Raw genomic sequence first — 5,379 nt, 5'->3', positions numbered from 1 at the left:
GCCACACATAGCCCTGTCTACTTGAATTGTCAGGCAGCCTCAAACCTTACAGAGAGAGATGAGGTGATTCAGCATTTTTCCTGACCATCACAGATACAGCCACGCCTCCACTAAAAAAAAAAAAAAAAAAAAAAAAAAAAGAGAGCAGCAGCTTGGAAATGCCTCCATTACAGCACTGCCTTTTCTCTCAGCCTTGCCAGGCACACAGGTCTGTGTCACTGGCCTGAATGTTTAGTATGAATTTGAAGACAGATGTTTCAGGCTTCTTCTATGGAATGGTTTAATGAGGACAGTAACTCATCGAGACACCCAGGAATTGTATAAATGGTACAACTAGGGTCATGGAAACAGCAACCTCACAGGAAAGTTAAAAAAACAATCAAGTCAACAGTAGAACTAAATGCACTGTCTATTATACAAATATTTACTGTATTCAGTGAATTAAAATCTTGCTATTTTAAAAGTATTTTAGAAATGCTATAGAATCTGCTGCATATCAGGAATGTGGTGGAATATAATTCTAGGATGACGTTAGTTTTAAACACTGAGGTCTAAACAAAAAAGAGATGTGTTTCCATACCCCAAGAAGGAACCCTGTGACTCTGCCTGGTCCTTCTCCTTCAGGGAAGAATTTGCTAGACTACATGCCTGTGCTCCCATCCGGGAACACTGAGCCTCGGCTCTCCTCCCTAAAGCTGAGATGGTTACACGCTTCAGAGCCTGGGTAACCCGGCTGCAGTCACATTCACAATGCACGTAGTTCTAAAGCAATGTCTAGAAATGCTTCTAGCCTGGAGTGACTCTAAATCAGAACATGAGCCAAGAAGAAAAGGATGCAGTGTGCAGTACAGGGTGATGACTGTCAGACGTACCTGAACCAGCAGAGGAGGATGAGTTGTGTCTAAACATTTCTCACTCAGTTCTGGTTCACAGAACTGGCTGCAGGGCTCCGTGACAGCTGAAGGAATGAGCCAGGAACCAAACTTCTGGTCTCCACCCACCTGAGCTTTGAACATGCCCCTTTCTTCCAGATTTCTAGGGATATGGGTTTTATGTCATATCCTAGGATAACCCATTCAATAATAACTCAACTGTGGTCTATACGGCCTCTTTGTTGCAGAAAAATCTCTCTAGAAAGTTTATAGGGAAATAAACCTGCAAAGGCTAACTTCCTGAGAGTTCACCCCCACTGAGACACAGTTGCTAGAGAGTACACCCATGCCTTTCTTGATGACCTTTTAAATGAAATTATGGTATTTGTAATCATTTGTTTTACCAAACAGGAAAGGAAAGTGATGTGTTCTGAGGGAAGTATTCACCTGAGCCACGCCTTCTGAAGTAGAAAGGCTACACTCCCATGACCTCTAATCTCAACCGTATTTTGGGAATTATGCCTGCTCTGTGAATTTGGAAGCTGTTCCTTTCGCCGTATATAAATAGACCTTCAGTCAGCACTAAATCTTGAGTGGAAAGGAGAATTGAAATAAAAACGCTGTCATTTTTCTAACCCTGGCAAATGCTTTGGATGTCTCCAAGGATCTGGCTACCTGATGAAGGTTGAGACTCGCAGGAGTTCTGTCTCAGACCTTCTGAGAAAACTAGTCTCTCATCCACAATTAAACACACTGTGACAGAATATATGTTCATTAGAAATGCTGTCTGCATTCCCTTTCAGAAAAGGATTTAAAATAGAGATCAGAATTAATGCTCAAAAGTTTGCTTGAATTAGTTACAGGTACAATTGGAAATTTGAAAACTGTTTTTTTTTTTTTAATTTTTTTTATTTATTATCATTTTCTTTATTTACATTTCAAATGCTATCCCCCCGCCCCTGCTCCCCTACCCACCCACTCCCACTACTTGGCCCAGGAATGAAGGACAGCATAAGTAAATTTCCTCTTCCTTGCAAATGCCTCAAAATAAATTTTCTAATTTTCTATCACAAGGTATTTGCTGATGAGATATATATACTATGAAGGACTCCAAATTGAGAATTGTTTGTATGTTATGTTTTTCCTGATGCTGTGACAAAGCAGCCTATGGGAGGAAGGGTGTATTTCGGCTCATAGCCCCAGAAGGATATAGAGCATCAAGGTGGGGAAGACAGTGAGGCAGAAAAAGAAAGGATGTGGTATGTGCAGAAGGCCGAACTTAGGAAGCAAAGCAGAGGGCAGCTACACAACCCCGAAGCCCATTCCTATGGCACTAATTCTTTGGGGTTTTCTACACTCTTTTGCTCCCAAGTAATTGTTGGTATTTCTATGTTCTGCTCCAGCCAGTTATAGTTCCTTGTATTTTTAATAAAAGGCTGTAAGCCTAATCTGGCACGTTCTGAGCTAGTCTACCCTGACTAGGCTGCTAATACCCAGACAAATGCTCTTTACCTGCATCTGGTCGTGCCCTGGCTCCCTCTGGTCTATGTGTGTCCTCCTCTGCTCTCTCATCATTACCTCATGGCAAACCCTCTTGTTCTCTCCAGATGGTCTGGCTACACCTCTTCTCCTGGTCCTTTTCTAGTCTTCCTCTGTCCTTGGTACCCCTGACCTGGGATTGCAAGCCCTGTCATATTCTTTTCTGTCTAGCTAATTGGCTGATCAGAACTTTATTAATTAATCAGTGATGGTCAAGACAATTTTTATATAACAGAGACTGTAAATGGCTAACCATGACAGATGTCTGAGCATAGAAATCAGCATCCAGATACACATTGCATGGAACCATCCGCCACATTTTCCCAGTGACCCACTTGTTCCAGTGAGGCTCTTCCTCATGAAGATTCCACAATCTTTTGAAACAGCGCCTCCATCTGGGGACCAAGAGCCTTTGGGCAACATTCCTTATTCAAACCTCCATATTCCATGCCTGATTCTCATAGGCCATCTCTTGATGCAAAGTATATTTTGCTCATCAACACAGTCCCCATAGTCTTTAACAGCCTCCAAACAGTTGAAAAGCCCAAAGTTAAGACTCTAATAAAAGCCAAGTCAATTTCTTGGTTATGGTTTCTTATTTAAATAACTAAACTAAAAAGCCAATTTAATATCTCCAATACAACTAGGACTGCCCTGCTCCTCTGTGTTTCATCTTATGGTCCACACATCTACCTGTAAATCCACTCCATTCCCTGGGCCACAGCTCTGTCTGCATCCCAGCATGCCTGCTGTTAACCAAGACAACCAAGTGAAATCCCCAGACCCCATTCCCCTGTTCACTGTGATCCCCAGAAATCCAAGAATCCATGAGGTCTGCCCTGTCCCCTCTACAATCCCATTTTCAGTCCATACCTCCACCTACAATCCCAAATGTCTGCTGCCATCAGGGAGTACAAGACCTACCAACACCAGGGACACCCAAGTGGCTAAAGGCCAAAGGAAGAACACAATCAAATTCCTTGGTGGCCTAGCACTGCGGGGACTCCTGACCTGGCCTCTGCATGAATGCCCTGGGATGGGGAATCGGGGGTGGGGGGAGGTTAAGCAGCCTGTGGCTCTTAAGGCAGAGAAGGAAGAGGACCATGACCCTCTGTCTTGGCTCCGCTCACTTGCTCAGGCCACACGCCAGCTGTGGTGGCTTTGTCCTTCAGCAGCATCACACCTAAAGGCTACTTTCTGATCAATGCTTGCAAGGGAGATACAGGAGACTAGATTGGAACATTTTTTGGGTCATAAAAGTGCTGTTGGGGATATGACATTTGATAAGGATGCCACCAAAGCTGCTATAGCAGCTGCAGACTTCACAGAGTGTGTGATGTTGTCACCAGAGATGAATTGATGACTCTGACACATCAGCATATTGTCAAGACTGTGGACTTCACACAAGATAGCAGTTACCTGCTGAGTGGGGGACAGGATAAACTGTTGTACATACATGACTTGAAAAACCTGAAGCAGAACCTAAGGAAATTAATAGTCACACTTCCGGTATTAAAAAGGCTCTGTGGTTCAATGAAGATAAACAGATCCTTTCAGCTGATAATAAAACTGTTTGGCTCTGGCATCATGCCACAAGACAGAAGTGAACTCTTAAAATGTAATATGTCTGTTAGCAGCATGGAATATATTCCTGAGGGAGAGATCTTGGTTATTACTTTGCATAGTGCAGTAAATCTGGAGCCAATTAAATCCTTTGAAGCTGTTACAACCATCAATTCTGCATCTCTTCAACCAGAGAAGGAAGTTCTTGTTGGGTGTGGAGAAGCTTTAAACTGTATAAGTACTTTTATAATAGTGGAGAAGAATTAGAATCCTACAAAGGTCACATTGGTCCCATTGGGTGTGAGATTCAGTCTTGATGGTGAACTCTATGCCAGCGGTTATGATGATGGGACACTGAGATTGCAGCAAACTGTGGCAGGAAAGACCTATGGACTGTGGAAACGTGTGCTTCCTGAGGAAGACAGAGGGAAACTGGCAAAGCCAAAGATTGGATTTCCAGAAACAGCAGAAGAGGCGCTGGAAGAAATTGCTTCAGAGAAAGCCTGAGCATCAAATGTATGCCGCAGATACCATATAGTTCATGGACTGAACAAGCAGGGACAAGCACCAGGCTTCAGAGTTACTCTCTGCCTTGGTCCCACATCAAACCTCTGCCAAGCCAGTTAGTCCATTAGCTGTACATCTGACATCACTCAGGACCTCAAGACATGGGCATAATGAAGGCAGACTCTTGGTCAAATATCATGCGAATGGCTGGGGTCTATCTACTTCCTAGTACAGTCTTTGTCCTCCTCCTCTGAAATGTCATAAGCTAGGTGTCCACTGCCCACATTTCTCTCAAAGTCTTGTCTCTGAGCTTCCATCAAGTGCTGCACTGAGTTCTGCTTCCAGTACACTGAGGGTTTTGTATCCTAAGAGAACTAAATTCTCCATTCCAGGCAGAAGACACTAACAGAGTCCCCCAAACTGCATAGTCAGGTTTTCTCCATCAATGGTTCTGACACTTGGTACCAATTTCTGTATTGGTTTCCTTTCCTGGGGCTGTGACAAAATACCCTGATGCAAAAGCACCTCGAGAGAGCAAGTTTCTTGATTTGCAGTCCCAGAGGAACATGGCCATGAGGATTGGGAAGACAAGGAAGCCAGGAGGGGCTGCATGGTGGTTTGGATGGGACACTGGCCTGTCTAAATGCAGCTGCACTCAGGAAGCAGAGCACAGGATGGGAAGTGGGGCCAGGGTCCACATCCTAAAGGCCCACCCTAGTGACACACTTCACTGAGGCTCCATATCATAAAGGGTCCAAATCTCCCCCCAAACCATTGCCACTGGGGTTAGAGGGTTCAAATGCAGGATCTGTAGGACAGATCACCCTGGAATAACAGCAATGGGGGACACAGGAGGTGAGTGTTGAGGGTACTTAGCAACCTCAGTTCTTCAGTTTAG

At 44.1% G+C, this 5,379-nt stretch overlaps 2 pseudogenes; one reads left to right on the top strand and one right to left on the bottom strand.

Annotated features, from left to right (window-relative positions):
- Positions 1 to 5,379, bottom strand: part of LOC110331130 — a 182,064-nt pseudogene that overhangs the window by 39,483 nt on the left and 137,202 nt on the right.
- On the top strand, positions 3,528 to 4,481 carry LOC110331131 (annotated as a pseudogene).

Source organism: Mus pahari, chromosome 14, assembly GCF_900095145.1.
Source record: "Mus pahari chromosome 14, PAHARI_EIJ_v1.1, whole genome shotgun sequence".
Lineage (NCBI taxonomy): Eukaryota > Metazoa > Chordata > Mammalia > Rodentia > Muridae > Mus > Mus pahari.
This window is presented reverse-complemented; position numbering and strand designations above follow the sequence as displayed.